This window comes from Mercenaria mercenaria, chromosome 13 (assembly GCF_021730395.1).
Source record: "Mercenaria mercenaria strain notata chromosome 13, MADL_Memer_1, whole genome shotgun sequence".
NCBI classification, from domain to species: Eukaryota; Metazoa; Mollusca; class Bivalvia; order Venerida; family Veneridae; genus Mercenaria; species Mercenaria mercenaria.
In genome coordinates, this window is record NC_069373.1 from 26684717 (window position 1) to 26702958 (window position 18242).

Below are 18242 nucleotides of genomic sequence, written 5' to 3' on the forward strand. Positions count from 1 at the left end.
CTATGGGTCCGGTACTAGTCAGGACCAATCTCCAACCCAAGTTTGAGGGTCCTAAGCTCAAATGCTGCATTTTTGTACTAGCATGACTATTCCTTACCCTGGAAGACATAAATAACATTTAAAACCAATCTCATTAGATGCTGCTGAGGTATATTCATTTCCATAGAATAAAGGGAGGTAATTTGTCATAAATTCAGTCAAGAGATATCTACCTTGATTGTCCGGGTCCATCTCATGGCATAAATGACATTTCAAATCAGTATCTTCATTGGTTACTGAGATACACCCATTTTAATTTGAAACTAAGGGAGGTAATTTGACATAAATCAGTCCATAGTCATCTACCCTGATTGTCTCAGTCCAACTAATGACGATAATGAAATTTCAAACGAGTCCTATATATATTTACTGAGATAATTCCATTTTTATTAAAAACTGGGGAGGTAATCATGCACTGGTATATGCATGCAGAAGATACAGAGTACAAGCCTTTACAACAATATACATTGTATTAGAAAAGTATTCATATTGATTAACGTTCAATGAAGAGTTATCTAACATGACTATTTCTTACCATGGAAGACATAAATAACGTTTCAAACCAATCTAATTAGAAGCTGCTAAGGTGTATTCATCTACATAAAAATAAAGGGAGGTAATTTGTCATAAATTCAGTCAATATGTATTTTCATCGATTGTCCAAGTCCATCTGATGGCATAAATGAAATTTCACATCAGTATCTTCATTAGTTACAGAGATATACCCATTTTAATTTGAAATAAAGGAAGGTAATTTGACATAAAATCAGTACATAGTTTTCTACCCTGACTGTCTCAGTCTAACTAATGACAATAATGAAATTTCAAATGAGTCCTATAAGTACTTACTGATATAAATTCATTTTGATTAAAATCAGGGGAGGTAATCAGATATAAAATAACTCCGTAGCCTATGATTGGATCTGACAGATTCATCATGGAATCCAAGATTTATTGTTGTTGAAGATATTTTGCAAGTTTGTATCAAATCAAAATATAAATGAAGTCTCTATTGGCTGCAAAAGCCAAAATAGCATATTTTGGACCTTTAAGGGGCCATAACTCTGGAACCCATGATGGGATCTGGCCAGTTTTTGAAAGGAATCGAGATATTATGCCAAGTTGTGTGTAAGTTTGATTAAAGCTGATTGCAAAATGTTTTCTCTATCATGTTCACAAGCCAAAAATAGCAAATTTTGGCCCTTTAAGGGGCCATAACTCTGGAACCCATGATGGGATCTGGCCAGTTTTCGAAAGGAACCAAGATATATAATGCCAATACAAGTTGTGTGCAAGTTTGATAAAAGTTGATTGCAAAATGTTGTATCTATCATGTTCACAAGCCAAAAATAGCAAATTTTAGCCCTTTTAGGGGCCATAACTCTGGAACCCATGATGGGATCTGGCCAGTTTTCGAAAGGAACCAAGATATATAATGCCAATACAAGTTGTGTGCAAGTTTTTTTTAAAACTGATTGCAAACTTTGGTCTCTTTCATGTTCATAAGCCAAAAATGGCAAATCTTGGCCCTTTAAGGGGCCATTACTCTGGAACCCATGATGCGATCTGGCCAGTTTTTGAAAGGAACCGAGATATTATGCCCATACAAGTCGTGTGTAAGTTTGATTAAAATCAAATACAAAATGTGGTCTCTTATGAAAAAATAGCCCCAAGATCAATAGGGGATCATCTACTAGGCAAGCCCAATCATCCTGTGAAGTTTCAACGTTCTGGGTCAAGTGGTTCTCAAGTTATGGATCCGAAACAGTTTTCCATGTTCTGGCCCTTGTAACCTTGACCTTTCATCAAGTGACACCAGAATCAATAGGAGTCATTTACTCTGCAAGTCCAATCAACCTATTTAGTTTCAACATTCTGGGTGAAGTGGTTCTCAAGCTAATGATCAGAAATGGTTTTCCATGTCTAGGCCCCTGTGACCTTGACCTCTGATTGAGTGATCCCAAAAACAATAAAGATCATATACTCTGAATGTCCAATCATCCTATGAAGTTTCAACATTTTGGGTCAAGTGATTCTCAAGCTAATGATCAGAAATGGTTTTCCATGTCTAGGCCCCTGTGACCTTGACCTCTGATTGAGTGATCCCAAAAGCAATAAAGATCATTTACTGTGCATGTCCAATCATCCTATGAAGTTTCAACATTCTGGGACAAGTGGTTCTCAAGTTATTGACTGGAAATGGTTTTCCATGTTCTGGCCCCTGTGACCTTGACCTTTGATCAAAAGACCCCGAAATCAATAGGAGTCACATGCTTCCCAACCTTTTTGGACACTCAAGAGGGGTTTTCATGATTTCTAAGTGGGATATTTCGAGTCTCAAGTGGAAGTTTTTCGTTTCTTTTGTTCAAAGATGACACTGATGATTCATACTTATTCTTATTCTGTTACCCTCATGAAGTGTTGGCTTGCATTTTCAGAGACAAAAATCAGCTGATAACTAACAAGCAACAAGTTTTATTGAACAACTAGTATGAATGAGCAAATTCATTTTGTCAATTAATATCACATATCATTTCACAATTGATTTACGTTAACCCTTTACCACACAGAACAGAAGCCAAAGTAACCTCTTTTACAAAACACTGGTAAGTGATAATCAATAATCAATAATCGGTATATGGCTGATAAAGGTGACTGTCTTATCTGAACAGAGGTGTTGGCATTATTTTGTGATTACACACACTTATGTTAAAAATGTCATTATTTTAATATTTTCTGTAAGTTTGACATTATTTTTGTCAATATAAAGTTTATAGCAATTTAAATTCTCTTTCCGATGATACAAAATTTATTGTAGTTTCTCTTTGAGTTTCGAAGATATAAAGTGTTAAAGTACGGGAATATATATTTTTATGCATAAAATTCTGTTTTGGATTACTTTCACATTGAAATTCATATACAATTTCATTTTGATGTTTGAAAGTTTGATTTATAGTTAACAGACTTATCTTCCGAATCGGAATCAGTAAGTATTTATATAAAAAAAACAACCATCAAACTGAATAACACTACAAAAATAACGGATCGTAAAATTTCTGAAAGTGCAAAAAGATCGCTGAGATCGAGACTCGTAACCGACTACAGTATTCTTGTGCTAAAAATTGAAATATTTTTTGGATAATATTACATAATATTTTGATGATCAAACGTCGGTACATCACGGGTAACTTCCGCTGCAATTAACTCTTGGGGTGTCATAAAATATTTGAAAGCCGCGGTCCTTCTGTTTGATTAACACTTCCCATTATGTAAGGCCATAAATTCCAAGCCATCGTATACATAAATTGTTGTTTAGGGGAAATCTGCATGTATCACGCGTGACCTTCATGACCTAACACATTTGGAAATACTTTTATGTTAAATGGTTGTTATTTTTAGAACGAGGAAAGCCCGCGAACCAGCCAGTTGCAAGCAGTTTTCTTAGTAATTTTCCATGACATAGCGTTGTGCACATGTAGGAAAAAACCCCAGTGTCTTTCTTTGCAAAGTACTCCATAAATTTAAATAGTAACCACATGATCTTGTACGTAAATAATGATGACAAAATCCTATATTTTGAGTTAGTAAACATCCGGAATTTGTTTCTTTAGGAAAAGAACGAAAATAAAGCGATTGATTATGAGACACGGGAAAAAACAATTCTGTTCAAATGGCCGTTAATCGGTATAATACGTTTCTATCGGGGAACCGATAGACACGGGTTAATACGTTTCTGTTTGGTAATCGATAGATATGGTGATAAACGTATCGATGTGGGAAAGGGTTAAGAGCATAGGCAATTCGTCAAATCTACATGTAATCAATAACTTTGTACCTGTATCGCTGATTAAACCCATTGTTCTTCGTTGTCAGTAAGATTTAAGACCACAAATCGACATGGAAAGTTTTATTTTTCTAGTGCTTTGGGCAGGCGAAAAGGAAAGTAGAATGCGACGTAAAAAGTACATGCTGTGATATTCGCTAGATTAGACTCTATTTTTATCTTTCCCTCGTTGCTCGGAAGTTTCTGTGATAAATGCACAAAAAATAATTGATTATGAATCTGTTTCTCCACCCAGTCACTAAGAGTGTTGGTCTACGGATTGCGGGGTCGCGAGTTCGATCCTCGGGCAAGGCATATGTTCTCCGTGACTATTTGATAAACGTATTTGTGTCTGAAATTATTAGTCCTCCACCTCTGATTCATGTGGGGAAGTTGGCAGTTACTTGCGGTGAACAGATTTGTACTGGTACAGAATCCAGGAACACTGGTTAGGTTAACTGCCAGCCGTTACATGACTGAAATACTGTTGAAAAACGGCGCTAAACCCAAAACAAACAAAACAAACAAACCATCCAGTCATACAGTATTCAGTAATATAAACATTAGTGTGGATGCTAACGGTTCATTTCGAGTAATAACTCGAAATTTCGGCTAACTTGACGCTTGCGACCGTGCACTTTCAACTTAAATTTCTGCCTTGTAAAACTGTTTTGACAAATTATTTACGAACACAAAACTGTGGCATTGCATTTTTAGTTTATTCATTTAAATCTCAATAAGTGTTTATAACTATATCGCTAAGCTATCCGTTATATTCATACAAATGTAGAATCTACGTTTTCAAATTTTTAAGATGGTGGCGACTTCTGCATCGGCGCATCATGTGCTTGGATAGCACGACTTCGTAATTACAAATTGAATTTACTGAATTTGGTATCATTCTTAAGTTTATCTCATTATTTTTATAAATGGAATCGGCAAAGGAATAAAACAAATATTGTAGATAAAATTGATATAAAATATTTCGAGTCTAGTCAATTTTCATGGGTTGGACGGTGATCGGCAAAGGGCAAACATGTATTCAATATTTTCAAATCATCTCTTTTATAAAAGGCAACATGTAGCTTCACCCCCGACATGTTAAAACAACAAATTATCTTCTATTATTCCCAATTAAAGTATCATAAAACAGTAATTGATTGCTAACTCCTGTCAGTTCTTAATCAGGGTCATTCACGGTTGATGCACCCACGTGTCGGCCTGTTGATCAAAGCCGCTATAATCGGCAGTACAATACACGGAATATGTCCAGCGGACATAGGCTAATCTGGCTGGTTTTGAAAGGGCAATCTATCACAACCATAACATCATAACAATGCTCCAAAGTATTTTCATTACACATAACATTGGAAAATATTCAAATCCGGTTTTTTGAATGCTGATCGGGGTGATCAGGTTTTGGCTTCCTAATCAGGAGAATCCTGATTGAATCCGCAGTGTTGGGAAGCATGGGGTCATCTATTATACATATCCAATCAGCGTATCAAGTTTGAAGGTTCTAGGCCAAATGCATCTCCAGTTATTGATTGGAAAGAAGTGTGATGACGGACAGATAGACAGACAGGACAAAAACAGAAGGAGATATAATAAGTAATGCTCGGTAGACGTGAACGAAGTAAGGTCACTTAACCAAACTTACCATATATGTTTTTTTCAATGTTTCTTCATGCAGTTAATAAACAAGAGCTGTCTCCATAGGATGACACATGCCCCCGATGGCACTTTGAATGAATAGTTATGGCCGATGTTAGAGTTTAGGACCTTTGACCTATGGACCTGGGTCTTGCGCGCGACACGTCGTCTTACTGTGGTACACATTCATGCCCAATAATTTTAAAATCCATGCATGAATGACAAAGATATGGACCGGACACGCCCATCAATGCACTATCATGAAATATGACCTTTAACATCTAAGAGTGACCTTGACCTTTGAGCTACGGACCTGGGTCTTGCGTGCGACAAGTCGTCTTACTGTGGTACACATTCATGCCAAGTTATTTGAAAATCAATCGATGGATGACAAAGATATGGACCGGACACGAATGCACTATCATGAAAAATGACCTTTAACGTCTAAGTGTGACCTTGACCTTTGAGCTACGGACCTGGGTCTTTCGCGCGACACGTCGTCTTACTGTGGTACATATTCACGCCAAGTTATTTGAAAATCCATCCATTGATGACAAAGATATGGACCGGACACGAATGCACATCATGAAAAATGACCTTTAACGTCTAAGTGTGACCTTGACCTTTGAGCTACGGACCTGGGTCTTTCGCGCAACACATCGTCTTACTGTGGTACACATTCATGCCAAGTTATTTGAAAATCCATCCATCGATGACAAAGATATGGACCGGACACGAAAATTGCGGACACACCGACAGACTGACAGACCGACAGACGGTTCAAAAACTATATGCCTCCCTTCGGGGGCATAAAAATACAAAACTTAACTCAATAAAAGGACTTTTTAACCAAATTTAAGGACTTTTTAGCTCATAAAGGGTAAGAAAAGGCTTACAATAAAATAATTTCATATGAAAGCCATCCTCAAGCCTTTCATAACGCTTATCTTTTTTTAAAAATTGGACCACTATTGAAAAAGATATGGTAGTTTGAAATTTAAGAAAATGGCTGATCATGGAGACAGCCATTTTAGTGTGCTTAAGACGTCATTTTCACACTGCTGAAATATTTATTTAGTTAATAACCTTCTAAATAGATTAATTTTCATATGTATCTTGAGTGGAATTAGTACAAGAGATCACAGAGTGATCTTGGCGCCCACCATTGAGCTATTTTATAATGTTCCAAATTTCAAGACTAGCTCAAGGTCAAAATCAAGGTCAAATTTCATTTCGGTACACAACACTGTGCATGTGATCCATGCATGTGGTCCAAATTTGAAGCCTGTAGCTTGAGAAATGTGAAAGTAGGTCACTAGGTCAATCTCAAGATCAAAGTTCATTTTGGTACACAAAACTATGCATGTGGTCCAAATTTGAAGGCTGTAGCTTGAGAAATGTGAAAGTAGGTCACTTGGTCAAATTCAAGGTCAAATTTCATTTCGGAAGAAAAAACTATGCATGTAGTCCAAATTTGAAGCCTGTACCTTCAAAAGTGTGAAAGTAGGTCACTAGGTCAATATCAAGGCCACAATTTTTTTCGGTGCACAAAACTCTGCATGTGGTCCAAATTTGAAGGCTGTAGCCACAGAAATGTGAAAGTAGGTCACTAGGTCAAAATCAAGGTCAACTCATGTCAAGGTTCATTTTGCCACTCAAAACTATACATGTGTTCCAAATTTGAATGTTGTAGGTTATGGACAAGAAGATTTTAAAAGTTTTTCCCTATATAAGTCTATATGAACCATGTGACCCCCAGGGCGGGCCATATTTGACCCTAGGGGAATAATTTGTAAAATCTTAGTAGAAGACCACCAGATGATGTCAAATACAAAATATCAAAGCCCTAGGCCCTGTGGTTTTGGACAAGATGTTTTTCAAAGTTTATATAAACCATGTGACCCCCCAGGCGGGGCCATATTTGACCCCAGGGAAATAATTTGAATCAGGTTGGTAGAGGACTGCTAGATGATGCTACATACCAAATATCAAAGCCTGAGGCTCTGTGGTTTTGGACAAGAAGATTTTCAAAGTTTTTCCCTATATAAATCTATGTAAATTATAAAAATAAACAAAGGGTCATAACTCACTCAAAATTGTTGAACCAGTCTGATTTTCAGGGGGACACAACTAGGGTATCAATACATGATTCTGACAAAGTTTGGTCAAAATCCCCCCAGTAGTTTCTGAGGAGATGCGATAACGAAAAATTGTTAACGGACGGATGGACGGAGGACGGACCACAGGCGCAGAGTGATTTGAATAGCCCACCATCTGATAATGGTGGGCTAAAAACACGATAATTTCTTTCATTATAGCTTGAAAAAGGTAGAGAAATCATTTTTCAGAATTAGGTAAATACAGTTCAAATGTGTATCTAAAAATTTATTAATAAATCCAACATTTTGTTTTCTGTTGCCATGAAAACAAAATGGCCACCAATTTGACCAAATATTTAAATGCTCATAACTTTCTCATTTTTACTCAGATTTAAAATTTTTTTCATTTCTTTAAATGATTTAAAAAAAATCCCAGCAGACGAAATTTAAGTTTGAACAACATTGCCTTTTCCTTTAAAAGATTGAGGAATATATTCATAATAAGTGCTTTCTAGGACCTTTCTGTGTTTTTAAGGACATCAAATTCAAGCAATTTTTAAGACTATATGAACCATGTCAACATAAAAATTCAATTCTTATAGAAAAAGATAGCAATTTATAACAGATATTGAAGAGGACAGACCTTTAAACAGATATTTTAATGTGTATGGAACAAAGTACAGCTAAATAGTCCCTCTATATCATACCAATTTTCAATAGTGTAACAAATGCTTCTCAATGTTGTCTGCACACAAAATGTATCACACTGACTTCAACAGAATTATTTTTGATAAAATATTCCTAAAATGCACATAATTACTTTTAAATTATTATAAGCTATAACATCAAGACGTTTTATCAAAACGCAAAACCACGCCCTTGTTTGTATGACCAAATATGTTGTTTTTGAGGACTGAAGCTTTAAGGTGAAGATCATAATTATTAAGGTATTAGACCCCTAATAGTAATGTTTAAAAAATGGCATTTGCTTGGTATTTTCTTAAAGTTGACTGTTTCTCACTGTGTTGCAACTTTTAAACAACTTTTACCGTGCCGTTTTTTATAAATTTTGTATAATTTATAGCATTTCCTCATGCTCAAGTAGCGACAAATTTAAAAATGATGGCCACTATCCAAAACGTTTGCAGAGAATTCATTACGCCATTAATTTTGAGAAAAGAAACATCAAATTATTGGTAAACAATTATAAAACTGTCAGTATCATTTTTTCTAGGGTACCTCAAGTAAACGGGTTTAATGAGACAGAATTCTAACTCCAACATTGAAAAATTAAGGCCGAACCCTGCAGGGTCTGTTTTGAATTTTGTTCACTTTATTCAAAAATAAGCTTGGGGCAGAAGTAAAACCTACCTACATTTCTTCCACAATATATAGTCTAAAGAGTGAAGGCAAAAAAGAGAACTTTTACCACATGTAACTCAGTATTTTTAAAGATGTCTAACTCTACCCCCTCTGTTTCAGAGGTAAATTCACTTTGAACAGCAAGAAATCGCTTATCAAATGAAAATTTTCCACTTTTGTACAATAAATCAATAATAAGTCTTGAAAGAAGTAAAAACTTACTAGAAAAAAAGGAAAATAAGGAAAAAAAATTTTGGTCCCAGTGGGGCTTGAACCTACGCCCCCCTGAAAATTGCAGTCAAAGTAGGTTTATGGTAGGAATTAAATACTCTTCAAAAAGGAGGTGCTCTTTTATGGATCTAATACCTTAAGGTCTTGGTTTTTCCCTACTGTCAATTATAAATAAAGTTATAAGTTATATAAGTTAATCTTCAGAAAAATTCTAAGTCCACACATTTTTACCTCAAAATTGTATGTAACATGCATATTGTAATACAGAAAAGTGGTCTTGATTTTTCCTTAGGACCAGTAATAAAAAAGTTACAATCTATTTATAGAAACAACAATAGGAAGAAATTCTAAACTAGGGACTGGTTCTTGTGCACGACACTCTATCTCATGATGGTGAACAACTGTGACAAGTTACATCAAAATCCCTAGCTCCAATGCAGGAAGAAGTGCTCCGGACAAAGTCATTCTTGTATCTGACTTTTGTCCTCTAAGTGTGACCCTGACCTTAGACCTAGGGACCTGGTACTTGTGCATGAAACTCTGGTGAACATTTGTGCCAAGTTACATCAAATCCCTCCATACATGAAGAAGAAATGCTCTGGACAAAGATGTCATTGTTGTATCATTTGACCTCTAAGTGTGACCTTGACCTTAAGACCTAGGGACCTGGTTCTTGCCCACGACACTCAGTCTCATGATGGTCAACAATTGTGCCAAGTTACATCAAAACCCCTCCATGCATGAAGAAGATATGCTCCGGACAAAGTCATTATTGAATTGTCCTTTGACCTCTAATTGTGACCTTGACCTTAGACCTAGGGATCTGGTTCTTGTGCATGACACTCCGTCTCATGATGGTAAACATTTGTACCAAGTTACATCAAAATCCCTCATGCATGAAGAAGATATGCTTCAGACAAAGTTTGTGGATGCCATCCGCACGCCTGCCTAACAAGGGCGTTTGAAAATTGGGCTTGCTGTTTCTGACAAGAACATTTTTAAAGTTTCCAATGAACACAAATAGGGAAAAAGTGACACTCCCTCTGGTGTCCATGTTTTATGACAAATCAAAATAATTTGAACAATCTTGGTAGAAAGTCAAACAAGGACCGTTTGTGTGAAGTTATTATAAAATCGGGCAAGCAATTTCATACAAGAAAATTTCCAATATGTATACCATCAGTGAAAAGTGACCACGCCCTCTGGCAGCCATGTTTTTAAATGAATCAAGATAATTTGAACAGTCTTGGTAGAGGGTCATACAAGGACTATTTGTGTAATGTTACTTTTAAATTGGGCCAGCAATTTCACACAACAATACATCTTAAGTTTCCACTATATACAAATAGGGAAAAGTGACCACATTAAGCCCCCAAGCCGCCAAGTTTTTAAATGAATCGGAATAATTTGAATAATCTTGGTAGAATGTTACATAAGGACTATTTGTGTGAAATTATTTCAAAATCAGACCAGCAGTTTCGTAGATTGGATTTTTCTATTTTTAGCTCTGGGCCCCCTATGTGCAGCCAAGCAGAATAATTTGAATAATTTCATCAAACTCAGACAAGCTAAAAAGGCCTTTTTTTACCCTTAAAAACTAACAGAAGAAATGTAAATATAAAAACAATAATTAAAGAATTTGTTCTTTGATACACAATCTGTGGCAAATGAACAAGAGGGTCATAGACCCTAAAGTGCTCACCTATGAAAAAGGCTCCATTCAAGTGTCTTTGTATAAATATCAAGGTTCTAGCTATTATGGATTAAGAGAAGAAGATATTCAAAGTTTCTTTAATATTAGCTTAGCCTGTCTTATATACAAACCACACACACGGGCACGGACATTTTTGAGCCTATGGTAATAATTTGAACAATTATGGTAGACAGTCAAACCCTGATATCACATGCCAAATATCAAGGCTCTAGCTATTATGGATTCAAAGAAGATTTTCAAACCTTCTTATATATAAGCCTATACTATATACATGTCACAACCAGGGACATGGCTTGGGCAATAATTTGAACAATTATGGTAGAGTCAAACCTTCCCTGATATTACACCCCAAATACATACATGTGATACGTCCCGGATTGTCCGGGATTGTTCCGGAAACTACACTCGTCCCACAGTCCCGGACAGTCTTGAAATGTCCCGGAAAAATAAAACTACAGGAACAAATAAAAATAATCCCCCAAAAAACTTATTTTTTGTCTTTAAGTTGCTGAATTTTACACAATAAACAGTCCCCGGTGTCACATTGTTTATTCCTAATCAGTTTCATGCCCTCGAGCGGGACACGTGTTGATTAGCCCGCTTTGATCATGTGACGATCTTTTGATGACACCGAGTTACAATCAGTTATTATGATGACCCTAATTAAGAACTGACAGGATTATGCAATCAATAACTGTTTTATGATGCTAAAATTAGGAACAGTAGTCGTAAATCTCTTTGTTTTTAGCACGTTGGCGGTAAAGCTACAAGTAGCTTTTATGGAAGAGATTATTGAAAACGGTCAATTAAACGATAATTATCTTAAAAGGTTGTAAGCATTGAAGATCTAGATCGATTGTCACACATATTCTAAATTAAAATGTTGAATGCCTTTGCCGACCCATGAAAATTGACCTGACTCAAAATACTTTATATTTTCGATTTTATCTACAAGATTAATTTTATTCCTTTAAGGATTCAATTTAATTATTATTAGATAAATTTTTAGCTCACCTGTCACATAGTGACAGGGTGAGCTTTTGTGATCGCCCTTCGTCCGTCCGTCCACAATTTCTTGTGAACACGAAAGAGACCACATTTTGCAAGCAATTTTGATCAAATTTGTACAAAACTTGTATTGGCATGGTATCTCGGTTCCTTTTGAAAACTGGCCAGATCCCATTATGGGTTCTAGAGTTATTGTCCCTTAAAGGGCCAAAATTTGTGTGCGTGCGTGTGTCAACAATTTCTTGTCTGCAAGATAGTGGTTTCATTTATGATCTTATTTTAACCAAACTTGCACACAACTTGTATCACCATAAGATCTCAGTTCCTTTCTTGAATTGGCCAGATTCCATTATTGGTTCCAGAGTTATGGTCCCGGAGAGGGCCAGGATTAGCTATTTTGACCTTGTCTGCACAATAGCAGCTTCATTTATGATTTGATTTTAACCAAACTTTCACACAACTTGTATCACCATAAGATCTTGGTTCCTTTCTTGAACTGGCCAGATGCCATTATGGGTTCCAGAGTGATGGCCCCTAAAAGGGCCAGAATTAGCTATTTTGACCTAGTCTGCACAATAGCAGCTTCATTTATGATTTGAATTTAATCAAACTTGCAAAAAACTTGTGTCACCATAAGATCTTGGTTCCTTTCTTGAACCGGCCAAATCCCATTATTGGTTCCAGAGTTACGGCCCCTGAAAGGGCCAAAATTAGCTATTTTGACCTTGTCTGCACAATAGCAGCTTTATTTACGATTTGATTTTTACCAAACTTGCACACAACTTGTATCATCATAAGATCTCGGTTCGATTCTTGAACTGGCCAGATTCCATTATGGGTTTCAGAGTTATGGCCCCGGAAAGGGCCAGAATTAATTATTTTGACCTTGTCTGCACAATAGCAGCTTCATTTATGATTTGATTTTAACTAAACTTGCACACAACTTGTATCACCATAAGATCCTGGTTCCTTTCTTGAACTGGCCAGATGCCGTTATGGGCTCCAGAGTGATGGCCCCTGAAAGGGCCAGAATTAGCTATTTTGACCTAGTCTGCATAATAGCAGCTTCATTTATAATTTGAATTTAATCAAACTTGCACAAAACTTGTGTCACCATAAGATCTCAGTTCCTTTCTTGAACCAGCCAGATCCCATAATGGGTTCCAGTTATGGCCCCTGAAAGGGCCAAAGTTAGCTATTTTTACCTTGTCTGCATTATGATTTGATTTTAACCAAACTTGCACACAATTTGTATCACCATAAGATCTTGGTTCCTTTCTTGAACTGGCCAGATTCCATTATGGGTTCTAGAGTTATGGCCCCTGATAGGGCCAAAATTAGCTGTTTTGACCTTGTTTGCACAATAGCAACTTCATTTATGATTTGAATTTAATCAAACTTTCACAAAACTTGTGTCACCATAAGATCTTGGTTCCTTTCTTGAACTGGCCAGATTCCATTATGGGTTCTAGAGTTATGGCCCCTCATAGGGCCAAAATTAGCTGTTTTGACCTTGTTTGCACAATAGCAACTTCATTTACGATTTGAATTTAATCAAACTTTCACAAAACTTGTGTCACCATAAGATCTTGGTTCCTTTCTTGAACCGGCCAGATCCCATAATGGGTTCTAGAGTTATGGCCCCTAAAAGGGCCAAAATTAGCTATTTTGACCTTGTCTGCACAATAGCAGATTCATTTATGATTGGATTTTAACCAAATTTGCACACAACTTTTAACACAACAAGAGCTTATCGAACACGAAATGCACCCCCCTTGATGCATTCAGTAATTGCACAAGGAACAGAAATTATTTGCTCACTGTAAACAAAATTCTACTGTTCTGGTTCAATGTGACAATGACCTTTGACCTACTGACCTCAAAATCAACAGGGGTCATCTGCTGGTCATGATCAACCTCCCTATTAAGTTAAGTGATCCTAGGCCCAAGTGTTCTCAAGGTATCGTCCTGAAAGTGTTTAACTGTTCCTGGTCAATGTTACCTTGACCTTTAGCCTACCTCTCTATCATGTTTCATGACCCTTGGCCCAAGCGTTCTCAAGTTATCGTCCAGAAACCGTTTAACTGTTCCTGGCCAATGTGACCTTGAACTTTGACCAAATGAACTCAAAATCAATAGGGGTCATCTGCTGGTCATGATCAATCTCCCTATCAATTTTCCTGATCCTACACCCAAGCGTTCTTGAGTTAACGCCCGGAAACCGTTTTACTGTTCCTGGTCACTGTGACCTTGACCTTTGACCTACTGACCTCAAAATCAATAGGGGTCATCTGCTGGTCATGATCAACCTCCTTGTCAACTTTCACGATCCTAGGCCCAAGCAATCTTGAGTTATCATCCGGAAACTGTTTAACTGTTCCGGGTCACTGTGACCTTTAACTTTGATATACTGACCTCAAAATCAATAGGGGTCATCTGCTGGTCATGACCAACCTCCCTATCAACTTTCATGATCCTAGGCCCAAGCGTTCTTGAGTTATCATCCGGAAACCGTTTAACTGTTCAGGGTCACTGTGACCTTGACCTTTGACATACAGATCTCAAGATCAATAGGGTCATCTGCAGGTGATGACCAACCTTCCTATCAACTTTCATGATCCTAGGCCCAAGCGTTCTTGAGTTATCATCCGGAAACGGATTGGTCTACATACAGACCGACCGACCGACAGACATCTGCAAAACAATATACCCCTCCTTCTACGAAGGGGGGCATAATAAGATCTCAATTCGTATTTATATGCCCGAAGGGACGTATTATGTTATCGCCTCGGTGTCCGTCTGTCTGTCTGCTTGTTGGTTAGCAATTTCCCTTCTGCTCTGTAACTCTTGAACCCCTTGAAGGATTTTCAAGAAACCTGACACAAATGTCCACCTCATCGAAATGACGTGCAGAGCACATGTTTCGGATGACTCACTTTAAGGTCAAGGTCACACTTAGGGGTCAAAGGTCATATGACTTTGTTTTGTGTGTATAATGCTCTGCATTTGCGTTGCATTGCAGTGCCCTTGTTTTTATTTGGCAGATCCTTCTTTTGTTCACTTACAATAATTTTTTTTAATTACTTCCCTTTTATGTTACTTTAAATAACTTCTTGTCCTTAAGTGCAGTGATAACAGGTGAGCAATATAGGACCATCACGGCCCTCTTGTTGAGCTTAAGAATGGTAACAAATAAGCTAAAATCTAAATCAAGATGACCAGGTTGATTCTTCGTATATATAGTAAGTCTCCTAATTCTGTTCACCTCGGGAACGCAATAAATTCACCTGCCGAACTATAGATGTGTATTACCCGTACATGTATTTACCTCCCTTAGAAAGCTAGACGATATTTTCAGCAAATTAATACAAGCGAGTGAACAATGTTTATCTCAGGAAACTACATGTAATATTACGATATTTTTGCATGAAACAGACGAATACCAATGTCACGGTGTATGTCCTGGACAAAAGGTAAAAGTCCCGGAAATTTTAACTCAGAATCCCGGAAACGTTCTGAAAAATTATGGCATGTATGCCAAATATATCAAGGCTCTAGCTATTGATTTGTTTATTTGATTTTTTTCATTTCATTAATATATCAAATATCGTTAAAAAGACAGAATTTGTAACAAGCAATTTTTTAACTTTGGAAAAGTAACTTGACAACAAATTGAAATTTAACATATTTGATATTGAACCAATAACAGCATTTGAAGTTAAAAAAATTATAGACAAATTAGATACAAATAAATAAACAGGATTAGATGGCATTGGTCCTAATATACTTAAATATTGTGGTGACTATATCACGTCTGCAATTGCATTTTTGATAAACAACATGTATGTTCCCAGATTCTTTAAAAGTGGCATTTGTTGTTCCAGTATACAAGGAAACAAAGAAGATCTTAACAACTATTGCCCAATCTCAATTTTACCGACAGTATCTAAAATATTTGAAAGACATATAGCAATTCAAATACAGTGCAACCTCTGTACAGCAACACCCTCTGGGAGATACAAATATTGACTGTTATGTAGAGGTTGTTGTTCTGGTGAGGTAAATTTGATAGTATATTTCAGCTAAGGGAAATTTTGATGATGTTGTTTTAGAGAGGTTTTTGCTTAAGAGAGGGCCGCTCTGGAGAGGTTGTACTGTACAATCTTTTTTCAAACAAGAGGGCCCTCAAGGCCCTGTATCACTCACCTGACCTATGGACCTAAAGATCAGATCATCAAAATTAACATTCTGACCAAGTTTCATTAAGATATGGTCATAAATATGGCCTCTGTGTTAACTAGGTTTTCCTTTGATTTGACCTACTGACCTAGTTTTTGACCCCACACAACCCGATTCGAACCTGACCTAAAGATCATCAAGGTTAACATTCTGACCAACTTTCATGAAGATACAATCATAAATGTGGCCTCTTGAGTGTTAACAAGCTTTACCTTTGATTTGACCTGGTGACCTTGTTTTTGACCCAACTTGACCCAGATTGGAACTTCATCTTTAGATATTTAAGATTAACATTCTGACCAAGTTTCATTAAGATACAGTCATAAATGTGGCCTCTAGAGAGTTAACTAGCTTCTCCTTTGATTTGACTAGTGACCTAGTTTTGACTCCACATGACCCAGATTCAAACCTGACCTAAAGATCATCAAGGTTATCATTTTGACCATGATTCATGAAGATACAGTAATAAATGTGACCTCTTGAGTGTTAACAAGCTTTTCATTTGATATTTTGACCTGGTGACCTAGTTTTTGATCCCACATGATCCAGATTCAAACTTGACCTAGAGGTCATCAAGACAAACATTCTGATTAATTTCATAGAGATATAGCCATGAATGTGGCCTCTAGAGTGTTAACAAGCTTTTCCTTTGATTTGACCTGGTGACCTAGTTTTTGAACTCAGATGATCCAATATCAAACTCGTCCAAGATTTTATTGAGGGTTACATTCTGACTAAGTTTCATTAAGATACGGTCATAAATGTGGTCTCTAGAGTGTTAACTAGCTTTTCCTTTGATTTGACCTAGTGACCTAGTTTTTGACCCCACATGACCCAGATTCCAACTTGACCTAAAGATCATCAAGGTTAACTTTCTGACCAAGATTCATGAAGGTATAGTCATAAATGTAGCCTCTAGTGTGTTAACAAGTTTTTCCTTTCACTTTTTGACCTGGTGACCTAGTTTTTGGCCCAACTTGACCCAGATTTGATCTTAACCTATAGATCATCAAGATTAACGTTCTGACCAAGTTTCATAGAGATATTGCCATAAATGTGCCCTCTAGAGTGTTAACAAGCTTTTCCTCTGATTTGACCTGGTGACCTAGTTTTTGACCCCACCTGACCCAGATTTAAACTTCACCTATAGATCATCAAGATTAATATTCTGACCAAGTTTCATTAAGATATGGTCATAAATGTGGCCTCTAGAGTGTTAACTAGCTTTTCCTTTGATTTGACCTGGTGACCTAGTTTTTTATCCCACCTGACCCGGATTTGAGCTCGACCTGACGATCATCAATATTAATATTCTGAAAAAGTTTCATTAATATATGGTCATAAATGTGGCCTCCGGAGTGTTAACTAACATTTCTTTTATTTGACCTGGTGACCTAGTTTTTGAACCCAGATGACCCAGATTCAAATTTACCTTACATATCATCAAGCTATAACATTCTGATCAAGTTTCATGAAGATACAGTCATAAATGTGGCCTCTACAGTGTTAACAAGCTTTTCCTTTGATTTGTCCTGGTGAACTAGTTTTTGATGCCAGATGACCCAATATTGAAATCGTCCAAGATTTTATTGAGGGTATCATTTTGACCAAGTTGCATTAAGATTGGGCTAAAATTGTGACCTCTAGAGTGTTAACAGTCAAATTGTTGACAACAGACAATGGACGACGGACACAGGGCGATCACAAAAGCTCACCTTGAGCACTTTGTGCTCAGGTGAGCTAAAAATCTAATATCATACACGAAACTCAGTCAGGATTTAGACCCAATCTTTCATGCCACACAGCTCTTATGCGATTAATAGATGCCTGGTTAAAAGACGTAGATTCTGTAAAATATGTAAGTTCAGAAAGTTTTAGGTATTTATATTGACAATACACTCGTGGGATAAAGATAAATAGATAAAGTATGTTTAAAAGTTAACTCAAAAATTGCACTGTTGAAAAGGATTGTTTATTCTTTAACAGAGGATATGAAAAAACTGTTCTACAATGCATACATTTTGTCTGTTTTAGATTACTGCTGTACAGTTTGGTATACAGGCAGTAAAGCTTC

General features: G+C 36.7%; 1 protein-coding gene across 2 annotated transcripts in view; it reads right to left on the reverse strand.

Annotated features, from left to right (window-relative positions):
* The window catches only part of LOC123529251 (uncharacterized), a 228720-nt gene that overhangs the window by 82924 nt on the left and 127554 nt on the right, over positions 1 to 18242 (reverse strand). The gene's annotated exons all lie outside the window — the stretch shown is intronic.